A 24,053-nucleotide genomic window follows, 5' to 3' on the forward strand; every position below is an offset into this window, starting at 1 on the left:
GGATTACTGCTCTAAAAATAAGAATCAGCCAACAGAACAGACCCATAGGCTGCTGTTCTCACTATATCATACCTGTTCATACCCATTTCAATCAAGCAGGATGACTTTTATTCTCTGTAATAATTGTGGTGCTTTAGTTTCAAGACCAATTATCTGGAGACTTAAGGCTTGTCCTATCTGTCTGCAACTCACTAGATTAAAACACGAGCTCAGTAAAGTAAAACAGGAACTAGATGCACTCAAAGCAGCATCTAGGACCGCACAATATCATACTGCACAGAATCTTGCCTGACCAATTTACTTCAATTCTTTGAAGGAGTGAACAAACATGTGGACAAAGGGGAGTCGGTTGATATTGTGTATCTGGATTTTCAAAAGGCGTTTGACAAGGTACCTCATGAAAGGCTACAGAGGAAATTGGAGGGTCATGGGATAGGAGGAAATGTCCTATTGTGGATTAAAAACTGGTTGAAGGATAGGAAACAGAGAGTGGGGTTAAATGGGCAGTATTCACAATGGAGAAGGGTAGTTAGTGGGGTTCCTCAGGGGTCCGTGCTAGGACCGCTGCTTTTTAATATATTTATAAATGATTTAGAGATGGGAGTAACTAGTGAGGTAATTAAATTTGCTGATGACACAAAGTTATTCAAAGTCGTTAACTCGCGACAGGATTGTGAAAAATTACAAGAGGACCTTACGAGACTGGGAGACTGGGCGGCTAAATGGCAGATGACGTTTAATGTGAACAAGTGCAAGGTGATGCATGTGGGAAAAAAGAACCCGAATTATAGCTACGTCATGCAAGGTTCCACGTTAGGAGTTACGGACCAAGAAAGGGATCTGGGTGTCGTCGTCGATAACACACTGAAACCTTCTGCTCAGTGTGCTGCTGCGGCTAAGAAAGCGAATAGAATGTTGGGTATTATTAGGAAAGGTATGGAAAACAGGTGTGAGGATGTTATAATGCCGTTGTATCGCTCCATGGTGCGACCGCACCTTGAGTATTGTGTTCAATTCTGGTCGCCGCATCTCAAGAAAGATATAGTAGAATTGGAAAAGGTGCAGCGAAGGGCGACTAAAATGATAGCGGGGATGGGACGACTTCACTATGAAGAAAGACTAAGGAGGCTAGGGCTATACAGCTTGGAGAAGAGACGGCTGAGGGGAGACATGATAGAGGTATATAAAATAATGAGTGGAGTGGAACAGGTGGATGTGAAGCATCTGTTCACGCTTTCCAAAAATATTAGGACTAGGGGGCATGCGATGAAACTACAGTGTAGTAAATTTAAAACAAATCGGAGAAAATATTTCTTCACCCAACGTGTAATTAAACTCTGGAATTCGTTCCCGGAGAAAGTGGTGAAGGCGGTTAGCTTAGCAGCGTTTAAAAAGGGGTTGGACGGTTTCCTAAAGGACAAGTCCATAAACCGCTACTAAACGGACTTGGAGAAATCCAAAATTCCAGGAATAACATGTATAGAATGTTTGTACGTTTGGGAAGCTTGCCAGGTGCCCTTGGCCTGGATTGGCCGCTGTCGTGGACAGGATGCTGGGCTCGATGGACCCTTGGTCTTTTCCCAGTATGGCATTACTTATGTACTTATGTACTTATGTACACCAAATTATCACCACTACCACAAAGGATAAAACCACCTAAAAATAGATGGATCACTGTAGGCTCAGGCAGACTTCGTTATGTGACAAGAAAACATCAGACCTCACAAGTATTACCACTACAAAATTCTTTTACTCCATTACAGCACTGTGATGTTCTTGAAAACAGAACAGAAGCCAAAGAAAAAATAATAAAAGTGGAACAAAAAGATATGAAGGTACCCAAAGAGAAAAGAAACCCCCAAATCACTATTGTTGAAACGCATACCAGGAAATATAAATGGAAAGCGATGACCACAAATGCTCACAGTTTAAGCAATAAAGTTCATGACCTTCAGGCCCTGATGCTGGAGGCAGACTTAGATGTTGTTGCAATCACAGAGACGTGGCTAGATGGTTCCCATTCATGGGATGCAAACATACCAGGCTATAATCTATTTAGGAAGGATAGAGAGGGTCGTAAAGGTGGCGGAGTAGCTCTGTATGTGAAGAATGATATCACTGCAACTGAAATGACAGGGACCCGGGGAAAGGAAGAAGCGATATGGATCACCTTAAAAAGAGATGATAGAACCTCTGTCCACGTGGGTGTTGTCTACAGACCTCCAACACAATTGGAGGGATTAGATAAAGACCTGATCGCGGATATTCAAAAGTTGGGAAGCAAGAGAGAGGTGCTGTTGCTGGGAGATTTCAATCTGCCGGATGTAGATTGGACGGTTCCGTCTGCGAAATCGGAAAGAAGCAGAGAGATCGTGGATGCTTTTCAAAGTGCTTTGCTCAGACAAATGGTGTCAGAACCCACGAGGGAGGGAGCGACACTGGATCTAGTGCTCACAAATGGGGATAGCGTGTCAAATATCCGAGTGGGTGCCCACCTGGGCAACAGTGACCATCAAACGGTTTGGTTTGATATGACAGCTAAAGTGGAGAGCGGCCACTCAAAACTCAAAGTCCTGGATTTCAAGCGTGCTGACTTTAGTAAAATGGGGGAATACCTGAGGAAGGAGATGATGGGCTGGGAGGAAATACAAGAAGTGGAAGGACAGTGGTCCAGGCTGAAAGAAGCTATAAATAGGGCCACAAACCTTTATGTAAGGAAAGTAAATAAAAGCAAGAGAAAAAGGAAACCGATATGGTTCTCCAAGCAAGTGGTTGAGAAAATAAAGGCTAAAGAGTTGGCGTTCCAGAAATACAGAAAAACTCAAGAAAAGGAACACATGGAGGAATACTGGATGAAACTGAAAGAAGCCAAGAGAGGGATACGACTGGCAAAAGCGCAAGCGGAAGAACAAATGGCTAGAAATGTAAGGAGGGGTGACAAAAATGTCTTCAGGTATATTAGTGAAAGGAGAATGACTAAAAAGGGAATTGTGAGACTAAAAGATACTGTGAACCGCTATGTGGAAAATGATGAAGAAAAAGCAAATTTGCTAAATAGATACTTTTGTTCTGTTTTCACAGAAGAAAATCCTGGAGAAGGACCGCGATGGACTGGAAATAATACAATTGAGAATGAAGTGGATACAGCACCGTTCACGGAAGAAAGTGTGTATCAACAACTTGAAAAGCTAAAGGTGGACAAAGCCATGAGACCGGACGGGATCCACCCCAGGATATTGAGGGAGCTCAGAGTGGTTTTGGCGGGTCCTCTTAAAGATTTGTTTAATAAATCCTTGCAGACGGAAAAGGTTCCAAGGGATTGGAGAACGGCGGAGGTGGTCCCTCTTCACAAAAGTGGTGATAGGGAAGAAGCTGGAAACTACAGGCCGGTAAGCCTCACTTCAGTTATTGGAAAAGTAATGGAAGCGATACTGAAGGAAAGGATAGTGAATTTTCTGGAAGCCAATAAGTTGCAAGATCCGAGACAACATGGCTTTACCAAAGGGAAATCGTGCCAAACGAATCTCATTGAGTTCTTTGATTGGGTGACAGGAGAATTGAATCAGGGACGAGCTATGGACGTAATCTACTTAGATTTCAGCAAAGCTTTGACACGGTTCCCCACAGGAGGCTCTTAAATAAACTGGAGGGGCTGAAGATAGGACCCGAAGTGGTGAACTGGATTAGGAACTGGTTGACGGACAGACGCCAGAGGGTGGTGGTGAATGGAATTCGCTCGGAGGAAGGAAAGGTGAGTAGTGGAGTGCCTCAGGGATCGGTGCTGGGGCTGATTCTGTTCAATATATTTGTGAGTGACATTGCCGAAGGGTTAGAAGGTAAAGTTTGCCTATTTGCGGATGATACTAAGATCTGTAACAGAGTGGACACCACGGAGGGAGTGGAAAACATGAAAAAAGATCTGAGGAAGCTAGAAGAATGGTCTAAGGTTTGGCAATTAAAATTCAATGCAAAGAAATGCAAAGTGATGCACTTAGGGAATAGAAATCCACGGGAGATGTATGTGTTAGGCGGGGAGAGTCTGATAGGTAGGGCGGAGAAAGGGATCTTGGGGTGATAGTATCTGAGGATTTGAAGGCAACGAAACAGTGTGACAAGGCGGTGGCCGTAGCTAGAAGGTTGTTAGGCTGTATAGAGAGAGGTGTGACCAGCAGAAGAAAGGGGGTGTTGATGCCCCTGTATAAGTCGTTGGTGAGGCCCCACCTGGAGTATTGAGTTCAGTTTTGGAGGCTGTATCTTGTTAAGGATGTAAAAAGAATTGAAGCGGTGCAAAGAAAAGCTTCGAGAATGGTATGGGATTTGCGTTACAAGATGTATGAGGAGAGACTTGCTGAACTAAACATGTATACTCTGGAGGAAAGGAGAAACAGGGGTGATATGATACAGACGTTCAAATATTTGAAAGGTATTAATCCGCAAACGAACCTTTTCCGGAGATGGGAAGGTGGTAGAACGAGAGGACATGAAATGAGATTGAAGGGAGGCAGACTCAAGAAAAATGTCAGGAAGTATTTTTTCACGGAGAGAGTAGTGGATGCTTGGAATGCCCTCCCGCGGGAGGTGGTGGAAATGAAAACGGTAACGGAATTCAAACATGTGTGGGATAAGCATAAAGGAATCCTGTGCCGAAGGAATGGATCCTCAGGAGCTTAGTCAGGATCGGGAGGCGGGGCTGGTGGTTGGGAGGTGGGGATAGTGCTGGAGAGACTTGTACGGTCTGTGCCAGGGCCGGTGGTGGGCAGCGGGACTGGTGGTTGGGAGGCGGGGATGGTGCTGGACAGACTTGTACGGTCTGTGCCAGAGTCGGTGGTTGGGAGGCGGGGCTGGTGGTTGGGAGGCAGGGATAGTGCTGGGCAGACTTATACGGTCTGTGCCAGAGCCGGTGGTTGGGAGGCGGGGCTGGTGGTTGGAGGCGGGGATAGTGCTGGGCAGACTTATACTGTCTGTGCCAGAGCCGGTGGTTGGGAGGCGGGGATAGTACTGGGCAGATTTATACGGTCTGTGCCCTGAAGAGCACAGGTACAAATCAAAGTAGGGTATACACAAAAAGCAGCAAATATGAGTTATCTTGTTGGGCAGACTGGATGGACCGTACAGGTCTTTTTCTGCCGTCATCTACTATGTTACTATGTTACACAACCGCAATTATTGTACTCAGATCTGATATATATATATATATATATTCAATTTGTGTGCACACAATAATGTTACCGGTGTATCAAATCTTCGCTAGGATCGCTGCTCTCTTGCGTTCGGTACCTTGGTCTTCTCCACATCCACGTCTCCTTGGTTGGCAAGGTCAGCTCACTGGCTCAGGAACTCCAGGATACCTACTGCTCTGACTCAAAGAACTCAAAAAATGAAAATCCTGACTCCCTGTGCTCAGTGTGTGTGCTAATCTCAATCAGTAGTTTCTTTGGCAAAGGACCTTGTGGGCTAACTAAATTACTCAAATAAAAAGATAAGCAGGGGAAATTCCTATCTAGCCCTCCCAAAACATGACCCCTTTTCTTTTATTTTGTTATACACTCACCCTCTACTCACACTGATGGACTGCTAAACTAAATCTCCTAAAGGCAGGACCTTAACTGCAGGCACTCACAGTGCTCGAGGCTTAGGCTGGACAGCTCTTTCCCCAGGGCAGGCTCACACTGGTGCGGACACTCAAACCAGCAGGCTTCTGTCTAGATCCTCCTGAGGCAGACACTCACGCTGGCAGACACTCTAAAAAAAAGTTCCTTTGGAGTCTGGGCACTCAGTGCGGGGGGGGGGGGGGGGTGTCTCTCTGTTTGTAGGGCTTCTTCCCTTTCTGGATAGGCAGTCACACAGCCGGCTTTCTCCTCTCTGGACAGGCAAGCACACACATGGAGGGATGCGCTGGGTGGACTTCTCTGGGATTCAGGGCCCTTGCCACGCTACTCTCTATTCAGCTCTGCACTGCTCCCAACACGTCTCAGCTTCCCAGTGTGGTCCCTCTTCCTCCTCTGTTTCTATCTCTGTCTGAAGAATGGCCTCTGTGGCTACTGCTACAGCTCCTCTTTTGCCCCCGGCTCACTCCAGATCTCCTTCTCCTCCTCCTCTGTTCCTGTCTGCTTTAGTGCCCGGCCCCTTGCAGGACTCACCAGTTCTCTCTCTTCATCTGGGGCTCGTCAGTGGGTCCTTCTCTTCCAGCCTGCAGCTCACTCCTGCTTGGGTTTGATCTTCTTCTCCTCCTCCTCTGTTCCTGTCTGCTTTAGTGCCCGGCCCCTTGCAGGACTCACCAGTTCTCTCTCTTCATCTGGGGCTCGTCAGTGGGTCCTTCTCTTCCAGCCTGCAGCTCACTCCTGCTTGGGTTTGATCTTCTTCTCCTCCTCCTCTGTTCCTGTCTGCTTTAGTGCCCGGCCCCTTGCAGGACTCACCAGTTCTCTCTCTTCATCTGGGGCTCGTCAGTGGGTCCTTCTCTTCCAGCCTGCAGCTCACTCCTGCTTGGGTTTGATCTTCTTCTCCTCCTCCTCTGTTCCTGTCTGCTTTAGTGCCCGGCCCCTTGCAGGACTCACCAGTTCTCTCTCTTCATCTGGGGCTCGTCAGTGGGTCCTTCTCTTCCAGCCTGCAGCTCACTCCTGCTTGGGTTTGATCTTCTTCTCCTCCTCCTCTGTTCCTGTCTGCTTTAGTGCCCGGCCCCTTGCAGGACTCACCAGTTCTCTCTCTTCATCTGGGGCTCGTCAGTGGGTCCTTCTCTTCCAGCCTGCAGCTCACTCCTGCTTGGGTTTGATCTTCTTCTCCTCCTCCTCTGTTCCTGTCTGCTTTAGTGCCCGGCCCCTTGCAGGACTCACCAGTTCTCTCTCTTCATCTGGGGCTCGTCAGTGGGTCCTTCTCTTCCAGCCTGCAGCTCACTCCTGCTTGGGTTTGATCTTCTTCTCCTCCTCCTCTGTTCCTGTCTGCTTTAGTGCCCGGCCCCTTGCAGGACTCACCAGTTCTCTCTCTTCATCTGGGGCTCGTCAGTGGGTCCTTCTCTTCCAGCCTGCAGCTCACTCCTGCTTGGGTTTGATCTTCTTCTCCTCCTCCTCTGTTCCTGTCTGCTTTAGTGCCCGGCCCCTTGCAGGACTCACCAGTTCTCTCTCTTCATCTGGGGCTCGTCAGTGGGTCCTTCTCTTCCAGCCTGCAGCTCACTCCTGCTTGGGTTTGATCTTCTTCTCCTCCTCCTCTGTTCCTGTCTGCTTTAGTGCCCGGCCCCTTGCAGGACTCACCAGTTCTCTCTTTTCATCTGGGGCTCGTCAGTGGGTCCTTCTCTTCCAGCCTGCAGCTCACTCCTGCTTGGGTTTGATCTCCTTCTCATCCAGCCTGCAGCTGCCTCTTCTTGCCTGAGCATGCCCTTCTCTGCCCCAGCTTGCACACTCCTGCCTGGATCCGATCTTCCCCTCTCAGAGCATGCTTTCACCTTCCTCTCTTTGCCCGAGCTTGCTTTTCATTTTCCCAGGTTGCATCTGGACTGCTCTTCTTTTCTTTGCTCCACCCCTCCTGTCCCCTGGATTGGCTTGAAATTTACGCCAATCTATGGGTCAGACTGCCTCCTGCCACCTCATTGGTCCAAATTCACACCCTTTAGCAGATCCTGGCTGCTATTGGCTGCCTTCCACACTGCCCCTCAAGCTCCCAGCTCTCCCTGGGGCCTCAGACAGCCAATCAGAAGCCTTGTAACACTGCCCATCCTCCCACAGTTACAAACACACCTCTAGCACCTATGGGCACCTGAGAATAGCATTGTGCTAATGTTTTTTTTCTGCTCATGCCAGACATTAAATAGATTATTTCACTTATTGGGAACTGTGACTTTTTATGACATCATGCCTACCCTTATTAACTCTTAGTTGGCATCCTTCTGAAGCATGCTGCGAGACTGGTCTGAAACTACAGCTGCATTGCTGGAAGGAGAATTTCATTGGACTCAGTGTAATTTCGGACCTGCTCTAATTTGTTTTTTGTCTGGAATTTGATCTACTGCATGAACTGTTGAACTCTACCCCAGTGATTTCCTTTTCAGTTATAATGCTTTCTGTCTGCTTATTCCTTCATTTTCAGAGATATGAGATTGTCAGTTTGACTTCATGTAAGTAATTTTTCCTTTCTAGCTTAGTGGAGGCTGTTGTTTTAATTCCTGAAGGCTGTTATTTTATTTTATTTTATTTTATCTTAATTCAATTCATTCCTTTGACTGATGCACTTTGACCTTCGACCCGTAATTTCTCTATATAGCTTCCTGTGCTAGTCATTATACTTTTTCAGCACTTTCAGAGATATGAGATTGTCAGTTTGACTTCATGTAAGTATTTTTTTCTTTCTAGCTTAGTGAAGGATGTTGTTTTAATTCCTGAAGGCTGTTATTTTATCTTAATTCAATTCATGCCTTTGACTGATGCACTTTGACCTTCGACCCGTAGTTTCTCTATATAGCTTCCTGTGCTAGTCATTATACTTTTTCAGCACTTTCAGAGATATGAGATTGTCAGTTTGACTTCATGTAAGTATTTTTTTCTTTCTAGCTTAGTGAAAACTGTTGTTTTAATTCCTGAAGGCTGTTATTTTATCTTAATTCAGTTCATGCCTTTGACTGATGCACTTTGACCTTCGACCCATAGTTTCTCTATATAGCTTCCTGTGCTAGTCATTATACTTTTTCAGCACTTTCAGAGATATGAGATTGTCAGTTTGACTTCATGTAAGTATTTTTTTCTTTCTAGCTTAGTGAAGGATGTTGTTTTAATTCCTGAAGGCTGTTATTTTATCTTAATTCAATTCATGCCTTTGACTGATGCACTTTGACCTTCGACCCGTAGTTTCTCTATATAGCTTCCTGTGCTAGTCATTATACTTTTTCAGCACTTTCAGAGATATGAGATTGTCAGTTTGACTTCATGTAAGTATTTTTTTCTTTCTAGCTTAGTGAAGGATGTTGTTTTAATTCCTGAAGGCTGTTATTTTATCTTAATTCAATTCATGCCTTTGACTGATGCACTTTGACCTTCGACCCGTAGTTTCTCTATATAGCTTCCTGTGCTAGTCATTATACTTTTTCGCACTTTCAGAGATATGAGATTGTCAGTTTGACTTCATGTAAGTATTTTTTTCTTTCTAGCTTAGTGGAGGATGTTGTTTTAATTCCTGAAGGCTGTTATTTTATCTTAATTCAATTCATGCCTTTGACTGATGCACTTTGACCTTCGACCCGTAGTTTCTCTATATAGCTTCCTGTGCTAGTCATTATACTTTTTCAGCACTTTCAGAGATATGAGATTGTCAGTTTGACTTCATGTAAGTATTTTTTTCTTTCTAGCTTAGTGAAGGATGTTGTTTTAATTCCTGAAGGCTGTTATTTTATCTTAATTCAATTCATGCCTTTGACTGATGCACTTTGACCTTCGACCCGTAGTTTCTCTATATAGCTTCCTGTGCTAGTCATTATACTTTTTCAGCACTTTCAGAGATATGAGATTGTCAGCTTGACTTCATGTAAGTATTTTTTTCTTTCTAGCTTAGTGGAGGCTGTTGTTTTAATTCCTGAAGGCTGTTATTTTATTTTATCTTAATTCAATTCATGCCTTTGACTGATGCACTTTGACCTTCGACCCGTAGTTTCTCTATATAGCTTCCTGTGCTAGTCATTATACTTTTTCAGCACTTTCAGAGATATGAGATTGTCAGCTTGACTTCATGTAAGTATTTTTTTCTTTCTAGCTTAGTGGAGGCTGTTGTTTTAATACCTGAAGGCTGTTATTTTATCTTAATTCAATTCATGCCTTTGACTGATGCACTTTGACCTTCGACCCATAGTTTCTCTATATAGCTTCCTGTGCTAGTCATTATACTTTTTCAGCACTTTCAGAGATATGAGATTGTCAGTTTGACTTCATGTAAGTATTTTTTTCTTTCTAGCTTAGTGAAGGCTGTTGTTTTAATTCCTGAAGGCTGTTATTTTATTTTATCTTAATTCAATTCATGCCTTTGACTGATGCACTTTGACCTTCGACCCGTAGTTTCTCTATATAGCTTCCTGTGCTAGTCATTATACTTTTTCGCACTTTCAGAGATATGAGATTGTCAGTTTGACTTCATGTAAGTATTTTTTTTCTTTCTAGCTTAGTGAAGGCTGTTGTTTTAATTCCTGAAGGCTGTTATTTTATTTTATGTTAATTCAATTCATGCCTTTGACTGTTTATCTTTTACAGTACATGTACAGCATTAAACAAATGTACAGAGATACATATGATGCCTAATGCACTTGTTTCAATTCATATTTTTCTATTTTTAATAATATTTATATTTAAGGTCAGTATTCTGTTTTTGGCATCTCTGACTGCGCTGTTTTTTTCAAATCAAGGTGATCTTTTTTACATGTAAGTCACTTTCATCCTTTTCATTTTATTATTTTTCATGGTTTATTTTTCAGTCATATATGACGATATATACATATTTTATGTATGTTTTTTCTCTTTTAGTTTACTTCAGCACACTCAATATATATTCATTACACTTGGCAGTAAAAGGATTGTTGTGTAGGTGGCTGTCTTTTGCCTTAAACTTCTATTATGCTAATGTTTTGTAATAATGATATATTAGCTATGGTTTCTCTTTTGTATTATATTTTATATGCTTTCTATATGTTTTCAGTCCAGTACAGATGTCTATTATTTTATTTTAATATCATAGCTTTTTGTTTGGGATATTGGTGTTATATTACAATATATTTTATCTCTCATGGATTTTATATTAATGTTATTTCATATTTTATGTTGGAATCTCTGCATATGTACACATACATGTTTATGTGTGATTGTTTGATAATATTATTTTAAATCAGATGCATATGTATATGACAAACAATATATATGTCTATTTTATTTACATTATTTTATTATCTCTTGTGGCCCCTGAAGCAGCCCTGTTGGGCGAAACACGGCCTTTGTCGGGCTGTTTATGTGTATATATATATATATATTTAATTGGTTCTTAACAATAAATTACGTTTGTCTTTTAACGATCTGCTCTGTTCATTTTCCATGCTTATTCCTTCATTCATGTATCCTATACTCTAACTTTTTCTGTTCATAATGTCTGCTCTGTGCTCCAGGGAAAACAGGATTGACACCCTCGCACCAGTCAGACAAATCACCAGGCGATTCTCATGTCCACCAGACACTCGGCTATCTAAATGCCTAATGATTGAATCTCCAACTATAACAGCTGTCCTAACCCTTCTCTCCTGGGCAGAAGGTCTTGGAAACGTACCCTCGGTGGAAGAGGATAGTACAACCCCTGGTGGCAAGTCCTGGTTACAGGAGTACTTCCTACTTCACCAGGGTGCTGTTCTCATTCTAGTAGACCTCTCTTCTCCAAGGCAGCTCTGAGGCTACCAGACTGGAGGTGAGACTTCTCTACAATGTCCCTGTAGGTCTCCCCCATGTACCGCTCTTTCTCCCTCAGCTCCTCCAATCTGCTACTCTAGCCTCAAGAGAACAGACTTGTTCTCTAAGAGCTTGGAGCTCTTTGCATTGGGCACACACATATAACCTCTCACCAACTGGAAGATAATCATACATGTGACACCCAATGCAACAGACTGGATAGAACCCCTCTCGCTGCTGGACTGCTGTCTCCATCTTAGTATTTTTGAGTTTTACAATAATTTCAAACTTGCTAAGGTACTAAGGATAGTAGTCTAATATAGCTTTTATGGTATACTAGTAAAAAAGCCCCGTTTCTGATGCAAATGAAACAGGGGCTAGCAAGGTTTTCTTCTGTGTGCATGTGGGAGTGTGTGTGTCCCTGCCCTCTCTCCCTTCCCCTGTGCTGTCTGTCCCCTCTGCTCTCTGTCCCCTCCCCCCTCGGAGTCGAGTCCTTCAGTGTTAAGTTTCCTGCTGTGCTGTGTTTGTGTTAGAGATAGTGAGGGCTTCTGCCCTCTCTCCCCTCCCCACTCTGAGTCCGTCACTGTTACAGAGAGAGCGATTTGATTTCGTGCTTTGCTGTGTTTTCCTTCACTGTGTGTGTTACAGAGAGAGCGAGGGCGGGGCAGACACTCATGGGGAAACCGGATATCTCTCCCCCTTCACACTTCCGGCTGGAGGCTTCATTTAGAACGTTGATGGTGCCTTTTATATAGAGAGAGATTGTGTGATTTATTTGGTGCTTTACTCTTAGAAAGGAATGTGGCGTTTAGTTTTAGTTTTCATTAGCAGTGGTCAATGTGTGGTCCCTCTTTGCTTTTTGAATTTACAGTGCCTAATTATGATTGTAATTCCCCATTATTTGGAGACTAGTGAGTGGTGACAGCTTTCCCTGGAGTCACTGGGGTGAGATTGTGGGATGTCCCTGGGTGGGAAGGAAGCCAAACTCAAGGGTGTGTTGGAGCTATACAATTGGTTTCCTCCCATTTTTCAGAAAGTTCAGTAAAGTTCAGTTGCATCAAAAGACACTATTGGAATGGACTGTGAATTCTTTGATGCGGGAGTGAGGACATTTGCACCCGGGACTAGTAAGACCTTACAGAGAAGCTCCACTTTATTTCCCAATCCTGGGATCTCTATTCCGGACTGTTAACCCACTCCCAAGCTCGATCTGAAGAGGCAATGCTAGAAGAAGAGTGAGGTGAAAACTGAGCTAGAGGTGAGATCCGGGTTACATGATTAACAATTAACCCTGTACGACTGACATAAGGGGATCCTTATCCTCTGGGTATTTCTCAGCCCCATCAACCTGTGGCAAATGCTACAAATATGAACCTGATTGTGTTTAAAGAACCAAAAGCCAATCACTGAATGATGCTGCAAAGGTTTTATTTAATCCATTAGAAAGTAACCAGAGTTCCAGTAATCACACTGTGAGTCCCTGGAGGGTGTAGAAGTAGAGGGTACAGGGGTGGTGTCCTCAGTGCTGGAGAAAGATTCTTCTGAATGTCAGCAGTGAGGCTGGTCCAAAATCAAGTACAGGTCCGGTTCACTAGAAGAGAAGAGAGGTGGAACACCATGAGCAGTTCCTGGGGGAGTAATTCTTCCCCCCCCCCCCCCCCCCAATATCATACCAGAGCACTAACCCTCTACCTAGATCCTGGAACTCAGAGCAGCGGAAGGAGTTCCTGTCATATCTTCAGCTAAATAAAGTCACAGAGCTCAGAATAGGAGTTTTATTAACACAGACTTGGCTACAGGCACAGAACGGAGCACGTAGAGTAGTGCCAATCCCTGATGGATAATATCACAGCCAAGAGCTCTCAGAGGAGTCCCAATCCCCACTGGGTACACTGCTCCTAGACTTGTGATAGTGAGAGATTTATGCACTCTTGAATGTATTACATTAATTGAAGTGAGGAATCTAAGTAGGACTTTGAGATTTCTATATTTATACTATTTAGTTGGGTATCTGGAAACAGATCTTGACCCTACCTGTCCTTCCAACTATCGACCCATCTCCCTCCTCCCCTTCCTTTCCAAATTACTTGAACGCGCCGTTCACTGCCACTGCCTTGACTTTCTCTCATCTCAAGCTGTTCGTGACCCACTCCAATCTGGCTTTCGCCCTCTTCATTCAACTGAAACTGCACTTACTAAAGTTTCCAACGACCTGTTTCTGGCCAAATCCAAAGGTCTCTATTCTAGCCTCATTCTTCTCGACCTATCCGCTGCATTTGACACTGTTGATCACGGGCTACTCCTTGCTACGCTGTCTTCATTTGGATTCCAGGGTTCTGTTCTTTCCTGGTTCTCCTCCTACCTCTTGCTTCGCACCTTTACTGTACACTCTGGTGGATCCTCTTCCACTTTTATCCCACTACCAATCGGTGTACCTCAAGGCTCTGTTCTCGGTCCTCTCCTGTTTTCCATCTACACTTCTTCCCTTGGCTCTCTGATTTCATCCCATGGCTTTCAGTGCCATCTCTATGCTGACAACTCCCAGATCTACCTCTCTACCCCCGATGTCTCAACTGGCATCCAGACCAAAGTTTCAGCCTGCATGTCTGACATTGCTGCATGGATGTCTTGACGTCATCTGAAGCTCAACATGGCCAAAACCGAGCTTCTCATCTTTTCCCCTAAACCTACCTCCCCTCTCCCCCCTTTCTCTATTTCAGTGGATGGCACTCTTATTCTCCCTGTCTCATCTGCTCGTAACCTTGGGGTCATCTTTGACTTCTCTCTCTCCTTCTCTGATCACATTCAGCAGATCGTCAAAACCTGTCGTTTCTTTCCCTACAACATTAGCAAAATCCGTCCCTTCATCTCTGAACACTCTACCAGAACCCTTATCCACACTCTTATCACCTCTCGTCTTGATTATTGTAACCTACTTTTCACCGGCCTCCCTCTTAGCCATCTCTCTCCTCTTCAATCAATCCGAAACTCTGCTGCGTGACTCATCTTCCGCCAAAGTCGCTATGCCCACATTACCCCTCTCCTTAAGTCACTTCACTGGCTCCCTATCCGTTTCCGTATTCAATTCAAACTTCTCCTATTAACCTATAAGTGCATTCACTGCCGCTCCCCAGTACCTCTCCATTCTTGTCTCTCCCTATGTCCCCCCTCGAGTACTCCGTTCTGTAGATAAATCTCTCCTATCTGTCCCTTTCTCCTCTACTGCTAATTCAAGACTCCGTTCCTTTTATCTCGCTGCACCTCACGCCTGGAATATACTTCCTGAGCCTGTACGTCTAGCCCCGTCTCTAGTCGTTTTCAAGTCCAAACTCAAAACCTACCTCTTTACCACTGCTTTTGACTCCTAACTCACTTGCCCTGTCCTTTATCCTCACCTCTTTATTCCCTTCCCTTAATTGTTCTGTCTGTTTACCTGTCTTATCTAGATTGTAAGCTCTTTGAGCAGGGACTGTCTTTTGTGTATGGTGTACAGCGCTGCGTATGTCTTGCAGCACTATAGAAATGATAAGTAGTAGTAGTAGATTTATACTAATTCACATTCTTTTATTTTTGATCTGGTGTCCTTCTCCCATGGACATAGTGCACAATCCCCCTCTCTCCTTCCACCCCCTTCCTTGCAGGTTCCGGTAATAGCACTTCCTCTCCCGTCATCTCCTCACCTTCTTTCCTCTACCCCTCCTCCGGTCTGCAGTCTTCAAGCTGTCCGGACCGGTTCAGGGCCGTCGATAGCATTAGTGATGTAAGCATGCTGCCTTCCAGCTGCCCCAGAAACCTTCTCTCTGCAGCATCCCACCTACACAGGAACAGGAAGTTGCTGAAGAAATAAAGCTTCTAGGCAGGCTGAAGGTAGAATGCTTGCATCGCTAACGCTGCCGGTGGCCCTGAAACTGTCTGGATCAGGGTTGCCAGATGGGAAAAATTTTCCCAGCCCAAAATCAGCCCTAAACCCGGCCAAAAAACGCCCAAAGTCAAACCCCGCCTCCCACGTCACCAACCCCGCCTCCAACGTCACAGACCCCGCCTCCCACGTCATTAACCCCGCCCCCTGATGTCACCCCCGACGTCATTAACCCCGCCCCTGACATCAACTACGCCCCTGAAAAGCTTCTATTGGACCACATCGGACCAATAGAAGCCACGGGAAAGCTTCTATTGGACCAAATTGGACCAATAGAAGCCCCGGAAAAAAGCACACAGCGGCCACAGGAAAAAAAGCCCAAACCCGCACCCCGCAGCCGCCGAAAATTTTCCACTGCTGCTCGCAGAAAACCCACCCAGTGTTGCGGGAAGACCGCAACCCTGACAACAATGGTCTGGACACCTTGAAGACTGTCGGCCAGAGGAGGGATAGGAGAGAGGAGAGGATGGGAGAGTGACACTGGATTGTACTGGGAGAGAGAGGAGAAGAGGGGGAGGGGAACACTGACCCATACTGAGTGGGGTGGAGGAAGCAAGAAATGGATGAGGCTAGGGTGTAGGAGGGAGAAGCAGGAGGTGGATGGGACTGGGGGTAAGGGTAGAGGGGAGGGGAACAGATCAGAATATGGATAGTGGTAGGAGGTGTGGATGGAAGGGAGAGGAAGAGGAACAGAGCAATTATGGATCAGAGAGATGGAGTGGGAATTTGAGGGGCTAGTGAATACTTGGCAGGCTTAGATATGTGGGAGTATATTGATGGGTTGGGATAATGAGTGAGCATGTGAAATGAGGGATAAGAGAAGAGGGACAAGAGAAGGGGTTGACGTGAAGAAAGGTTGAGACCTAATATCAATGATCTGGAAGACTGGAGAGAGGATGAGAGGCATTGAAAAGGGTACTGGGGAAGGGGAATGGGAGAAGGGGATGAGGTAGATGAGAAGTGAAACAGAGACTAAGGACTAAAGGGTGAAAGAAAAGTGTGAAAAAAACATTAAATGAAAGAAATGTAGAGAAGGAAAGGAAGAAGACAGGAGAGAGAAGAAATAGAAAACCCAACCTGGAAAAGAATTTAGGAGACGACTGACACATGGAAAGTGGAAAAGAGACTGGAACCAGCCTAATTAGAAAAGTAAAATACTCAGACAACAAAGGAAGAAAAGAAAACATTTTTATTTAATGCTTTTTAAGGACTAAGCTTGCTTTGTGAAATGTAGATCTATATATATAATTTGTACCTCCAACGTTCTCTGGCTGGCTGGGTTCGTAACATCCTGACATCAGCAAGCCTCCAGCGTTCTCTTCCCTCTCACTGTCCCGCTCTCGCATAAAGATGAAATGATGTCAGAGGGCGGAACAGTGAGAGGGAAGGGAATGCTGGAGGCTAGCTGATGTCGATGTTTCGAATGAAAGCAACTGAAGACAAGTAGGCAACGGAACATTGCGCTAGAGGGGAGGACAGAATCACGGGATATCGAAGGGAGGGGAGGGCAGGGCAGAGGAGAATCTAACCCCTGGTAAGCCTTTTCCTCAGCTGAGAGGTGCCCAGCTCTACCACCGGCTGCCTTTCAGGTGCTGTGGAGGACTTGCAGCTCATCTACATATCATTTACAGCCTTCTTCGGAGTGACTCCCAGGTCCACTCCGATCCACTCAGGGCCTCCGCTCTAGGTGAGGCATTTTTCTCCTTACATCTACTTTTCTCTCAGTTACTACTTATGGCTCCAGTACACTTTTTCTTCTTGGCACTGTCCCTTCCTAATTTGTTTCTCCATCTTAAACCACTGTACACTGCAGGAAAACATTGTCCACCATCTGTATTCATCATCTCACCATCTCTTTTTTCCTCTTCCTTTTTCTCAGCTCTCAACCTCAAACATTTCCTTCCTTCTATTCATCCATCTCCTTTCTATCTGAGTACATCTCGCCTTCTTCGCCTTCATCGCTGTCGTCGTACCTCTCCTACTCTTCTCCTGCTCTCCGCTGGGGACATTAATCCCAGTCCTGGTCCTGCATATCAGCTTTCATCCTATCCATGTAAACACCTGTCCTTGTCCTATCCATGCAAACGATTCCGGGATGTCTCCAATCTCATCTCTATTCCCCTCCTCCCCCCCTCTTCCCTCCCCTTCTCATGTGCCCTGTGGAATGCCCGCTCAGTCTGCAACAAACTTCCCTTCACCCATGATCTCTTCATCTCCCGTTCCCTTCAACTGCTCACCCTAACTGAAACCTGGCTCACCCCTGACGACTCTGCCTCAGTCGCGGCCCTATGCCATGGAGGTTATCTTTTCTCCCACACTCCCCACCCAGTTGGCCGCGGAGGAGGCGTCGGGTTTCTACTTTCGCCCTCCTGTAGTTTTCAACCCCTCCTCCTACCGCAGTCTCACTGCTTCTCATCCTTTGAAGTTCACTCCATCCGTCTAGTCTACCCACTGCCACTCAGAGTTGCAGTCATTTACCGCCCCCCTGATAAGTCCCTCCCTTCCTTCCTTCCTTATTGACTTCGATGCCTGGCTCTCCATTTTTCTAGAACCCTCATCTCCGTCCCTCATTCTTGGAGACTTTAACATACATGCTGATGACCCATCCGACTCTTACGCTTCTCAGTTCCTCACTCTGACATCCTTCTTCAATCTCCAGCTGAGCTCCACCACCCCTACTCACCAAATTGGCCATTGTCTTGACCTCGTCCTCTCCTCTACCTGCACACCCTCCAATCTCTGCGCCTCTGTTCTTCCTCTCTCAGATCATCGCCTGATCACCTTCACACTTCATCACCCTCCCCCTCAGTCCCGCCCAACACTAACCACTACTTTCAGGAATCTCCAGGCTGTCGACCCTCCCACCTTATCCTCTAGTATCTCTAATCTCCTCCCGTCCATCATGTCCTCCAAGTCTGTCAACAAGGCTGTCTCTACTTACAATGCCACTCTCTCCTCTGCTCTGGACACCCTAGCACCATCCATCTCCCGTCCCACAAGGCGTACTAATCCCCAGCCCTGGCTGACCCCTTGCATCTGATACCTTCGCTCCTGCGCCCGATCTGCTGAACGCCTCTGGAGGAAATCTCGCACCCATAGCGACTTCATTCATTACAAATTCATGCTATCCTCCTTCCAGTCCTCCCTATTCCTTGCCAAACAGGACTATTACACCCAATTGACTAATTCTCTTGGCTCCAACCCTCGTCGTCTCTTCGCCACCCTTAACTCCCTCCTCAAAGTGCCCTCCGCTCCCACACCCCCACCCCCACTCTCTCCTCAATCACTGGCTGACTACTTCCGCGACAAGGTGCAGAAGATGAACCTCAAATTCACTATCAAGGCACCTCTTCCTCTTCACCCTTTAACCCTCTCCCTCAACCAACTAACCCAGGCCTCCTTCTCCTCTTTTCCTGATATCACTGAGGAGGAAACCGCCCACCTTCTTTCCTCCTCGAAATGCACCACCTGTCCCTCTGATCCCATCCCCACTAACTTACTAAACACCATCTCTCCTACTGTCACCCCCCCATCTGTCATATCCTCAACCTCTCTCTCTCCACTGCAACTGTCCCTGACTCCTTCAAGCATAGTAACATAGTAACATAGTAGATGACGGCAGAAAAAGACCTGCACGGTCCATCCAGTCTGCCCAACAAGATAACTCATATTTGCTGCTTTTTGTGTATATCCTACTTTGATTTGTACCTGTGCTCTTCAGGCCACAGACCGTATAAGTCTGCCCACCACTATCCTCACCTCCCAACCACTATCCCCGCCTCCCAACCACCAGCCCCTCCTCCCAACCACTGGCTCTGGCACAGACCGTATAAGTCTGCCCAGCACTATCCTCACCTCCCAACCACCAGCCCTGCCTCCCAACCACCGGCTCTGGCACAGACCGTACAAGTCTGTCCAGCACTATCCCCGCCTCCCAACCACCAGCCCCGCCTCCCGATCTTGACTAAGCTCCTGAGGATCCATTCCTTCGGCACAGGATTCCTTTATGCTAATCCCACGCATGTTTGAATTCCGTTACCGTTTTCATTTCCACCACCTCCCGCGGGAGGGCATTCCAAGCATCCACTACTCTCTCCGTGAAAAAATACTTCCTGACATTTTTCTTGAGTCTGCCCCCCTTCAATCTCATTTCATGTCCTCTCATTCTACCACCTTCCCATCTCCGGAAAAGGTTCGTTTGCGGATGAATACCTTTCAAATATTTGAACGTCTGTATCATATCACCCCTGTTTCTCCTTTCCCCCAGAGTATACATGTTTAGTTCAGCAAGTCTCTCCTCATACGTCTTGTAACACAAATCCCATACCATTCTCGTAGCTTTTCTTTGCACCGCTTCAATTCTTTTTACATCCTTAACAAGATACGGCCTCCAAAACTGAACACAGTACACTAGGTGAGGCCTCAACAACGACTTATACAGGGGCATCAACACCCCCTTTCTTCTGCTGGTCACACCTCTCTCTATACAGCCTAACAACCTTCTAGCTACGGCCACCGCCTTGTCACACTGTTTTGTTGCCTTCAAATCCTCAGATACTATCACCCCAAGATCCCTCTCTCCGCCCGTACCTATCAGACTCTCCCCGCCTAACACATACGTCTCCCTTGGATTTCTATTCCCTAAGTGCATCACTTTGCATTTCTTCGCATTGAATTTTATTTGCCAAACCTTAGACCATTCTTCTAGCTTCCTCAGATCCTTTTTCATGTTTTCCACTCCCTCCCGGGTGTCCACTCTGTTACAGATCTTAGTATCATTTATTTATTTATTTATTTATTGCATTTGTATCCCACATTTTCCCACCTATTTGCGGGCTCAGTGTGGCTTACAATAAGACTTGAATAATAGAAATACATTTGTTACGACTAGGTTATGGATTAATTGAACAGAGTTGTGCGAGACATTCGAATATCCTTGGTAGTATAGCAGTGGGACAACAACATAGAGACATTAGAAGGAGACAATGAGAAAAGAAGGGCATTATTAGGCACCTAGACATGTAGTGTACATAGTTCCATGGATGAATGTATGATTGACTGGATAAAGGGATGATGGATCAGATGTGGATGTGTATTGCATTGTGAGCAGTGAGTAGTTTCTATGTGTTTTGGCTCTTTCCGTAGGTTTGTTCAAACAGGTGTGTCTTCAGTAGTTTACGGAAGGAGGCTTGTTCGTTAATCATTCTTAGGTTGCGTGGTAATGTATTCCAAGACTTCGTGCTCTTGTAGGAAAAGGTTGACGTGTGTATCGTCTTGTACTTCAAGCCCTTGCAGGTTGGGTAGTGAAGGTTGAGGTGAGTTCGGGATGATCTTTTGGCGTTTCTAGGTGGTAGGTCTATTAAATCAGACATGTACGCTGGGGCTTCACCGTAAATGATTTTATGGACTAGTGTGCAAGTTTTAAAAGTAACGCGGTCCTTGAGTGGAAGCCAATGTAGTTTCTCTCGTAGTGGTTTTGCCCTTTCATATTTATCCGCAAATAGGCAAACTTTACCTTCTAACCCTTCGGCAATGTCACTCACAAATATATTGAACAGAATCGGCCCCAGCACCGATCCCTGAGGCACTCCACTACTCACCTTTCCTTCCTCCGAGCGAATTCCATTCACCACCACCCTCTGGCATCTGTCCGTCAACGAGTTCTTAATCCAGTTCACCACTTCGGGTCCTATCTTCAGCCCCTCCAGTTTATTTAAGAGCCTCCTGTGGGGAACCGTGTCAAAAGCTTTGCTGAAATCTAAGTAGATTACGTCTATAGATCGTCCCTGATTCAATTCTCCTGTCACCCAATCAAAGAACTCAATGAGATTCGTTTGGCACGATTTCCCTTTGGTAAAACCATGTTGTCTCGGATCTTGCAACTTATTGGCTTCCAGAAAATTCACTATCCTTTCCTTCAGCATGGCTTCCATTACTTTTCCAATAACCGAAGTGAGGCTTACCGGCCTGTAGTTTCCAGCTTCTTCCCTATCACCACTTTTGTGAAGAGGGACCACCTCCGCCGCATGCTGTAGTCACACCACTCCTCAAAAAACCATCACTAGACCCTACCTGCCCTTCCAACTACCGCCCTATCTCCCTCCTACCCTTCCTCTCCAAGATACTTGAACGCGCCGTTCACAGCCGCTGCCTTGATTTTCTCTCCTCTCATGCCATCCTTGATCCGCTCCAATCCGGTTTTTGCCCTCTACACGCGACAGAAACGGCACTCACTAAAGTCTGTAATGACCTGTTCCTTGCCAAATCCAAAGGTCACTACTCCATCCTCATCCTCCTCGACCTATCCGCCGCTTTTGACACTGTCAATCATAATTTACTTCTTGCTACACTATCCTCATTTGGGTTCCAGGGCTCTGTCCTCTCCTGGTTCTCCTCTTATCTCTCCCACTGTACCTTCAGAGTACATTCTGATGGATCTTCCTCCACCCCCATCCCGCTCTCTGTTGGAGCTCCTCAGGGATCTGTCCTTGGACCCCTTCTTTTTTCAATCTACACCTCTTCCCTGGGCTCGCTGATCTCATCTCATGGTTTCCAATATCATCTTTATGCTGATGACACCCAGCTTTCTCTCTCCACACCAGACATCACTGCGGAAACCCAGGCCAAAGTATCGGCCTGCTTATCCGACATTGCTGCCTGGATGTCCAACCCCCACCTGAAACTGAACATGGCCAAGACCGAGCTCATTGTCTTTCCACCCAAACCCACTTCTCCTCTCCCTCCACTCTCTATTTCAGTCGATAACACCCTCATCCCCCCCGTCTCATCTGCCCGCAACCTCGGAGTCATCTTCGACTTCTCCCTCTCCTTCTCTGCCCATATCCAGCAGACAGCCAAGACCTGTTGCTTCTTTCTCTATAACATCAGCAAAATTTGCCCTTTCCTCTCTGAGCACACCACCCGAACTCTCATCCACTCTCTCATTACCTCTTGCCTTGACTACTGCAACCTACTCCTCACTGGCCTCCCACTTAACCATCTATCACCCCTTCAATCCGTTCAGAACTCTGCTGCGTATCTTATCTTCCACCTAGACCGATATGCTCATATCACCCCTCTCCTCAAGTCACTTCACTGGCTTCCGATCAGGTATCGCATACCGTTCAAGCTTCTCCTACTAACGTACAAATGCACTCAATCTGCAGCCCCTCACTACCTCTCTACCCTCATCTCCCCTTACGCTCCTACCCGTAACCTCCGTTCACATGACAAATCCCTCCTCTCAGTACCCTTCGCCACCACCGCCAACTCCAGACTCTGCCCTTTCTGCCTTGCCTCACCTTATGCGTGGAATAAACTGCCTGAGCCCATACGCCAAGCCCCCTCCCTACCCTTCTTCAAATCCTTGCTCAAAGCCCACCTCTTCAATGTCGCTTTCGACACCTAACCATTGTACCTCTATCCAGGAAATCTAGACTGCCTCAATTTTGATTGACTGCACTTTTTGTCTTTTAGATTGTAAGCTCCTTTGAGCTGGGACTGTCCTTCTTTGATAATTGTACAGCGCTGTACAACCCTGGTAGCGCTTTAGAAATGTTAAATAGTAGTAGTAGTAGTAGTAGTAGAATCGATGGACATGGATGGGATGGGAGGAGAGAAGAGAATCATGGGACACGGATGGGATGGGAGGGCAGGGCACAGGACATTCGCTGGACATGGAGGGGAGGACAGAATCGTGGGACTTCGAGGGGAGGGGAGGGCAGGGCAGAGGAGAATCGCTGGACATGGGGAGGGAGGGCAGAATCGCAGGACATGGAGGGGAGGGCAGGGGAGAGAGGAAAAATCGCTTTGATGAGAGCCTTCGTAGGGCCTGTTTCATTTTTTATGAAATGGCCTTGGTTCCACTCGTTTTATTATATTTTGTAGCGTGCAGGAAAAATACATTTCTGTTTCCCTTTTACCAGTAGTTGTACTGCTTGAAGAATCTGACTTTCTTGAGGGAATCTCTATTTTAGTTTTTGTGAGCCCCTATTTTGTATCCTGTGAGGGTTTGTCTATGTTAGTCCAGTGAGTGTGTGCTGTTGTTTTTTAAAATAACATATGAATATGCTAATGTGCCAAGCCACACCCTTTGCCCCCCAAATGAAACGGTCAAACTATGCCCATGTCTTCTCCTCCTGCTCTTCTGGGTTTCCAGCTCAGTGGTAACAATCCTCCCTATTGAACTGCTCTCATGTGCAATCACCCAGAGGTGGAGTAGAGATGGCAAAAGATTTGGACCTTGATGCCCCGAATCATTTCTTTGACTCTACCCACAGGTCCATACTCACATTTGTCTCTCTTGCCGGAACAGAAGATATTCTCAGAGATCAGGCAACAGCATCACAGCAGCAGGCCAGAAAAGGTGGAGACAGATTCTTATGTCCGCCAGTAACTCTGCAAAAGTAAGAAACAGAGACATTGAGGTGCAGGAGCTGGAAGCATTTCCTTGCTCCACTGGAGTATATTAAACCTGGAGGGGGTCAGTATTCAGTAACATAGTAACATAGTAAATGACGGCAGAAAAAGACCTGCATGGTCCATCCAGTCTGCCCAACAAGACAAACTCATATGTGCTACTTTTTGTGTATACCCTACTTTGATTTGTACCTGTCCTCTTCAGGGCACAGACCGTATAAGTCGGTCCAGCACTATCCCCACCTCCCAACCACCAGCCCCGCCTCCCACCACTGGCTCTGGCACAGACCGTATAAGTCTGCCCAGTACTATCCTCGCCT

The 24,053-nt window shown here is 46.0% G+C and overlaps 1 long non-coding RNA gene across 1 annotated transcript; it reads right to left on the reverse strand.

Moving 5' to 3' along the window:
* Positions 1–12,807: 12,807 nt before the first annotated feature.
* On the reverse strand, positions 12,808–23,706 carry LOC115459219. The gene is made up of 2 exons (XR_003940225.1): positions 23,607–23,706; positions 12,808–12,987 (listed from the first exon to the last, which is right to left on the reverse strand). It is a non-coding gene; the product is annotated as an uncharacterized LOC115459219 (long non-coding RNA).
* Between the last annotated feature and the right edge of the window lie 347 nt (positions 23,707–24,053).

Source organism: Microcaecilia unicolor, unplaced genomic scaffold (assembly GCF_901765095.1).
Source record: "Microcaecilia unicolor unplaced genomic scaffold, aMicUni1.1, whole genome shotgun sequence".
Lineage (NCBI taxonomy): Eukaryota > Metazoa > Chordata > Amphibia > Gymnophiona > Siphonopidae > Microcaecilia > Microcaecilia unicolor.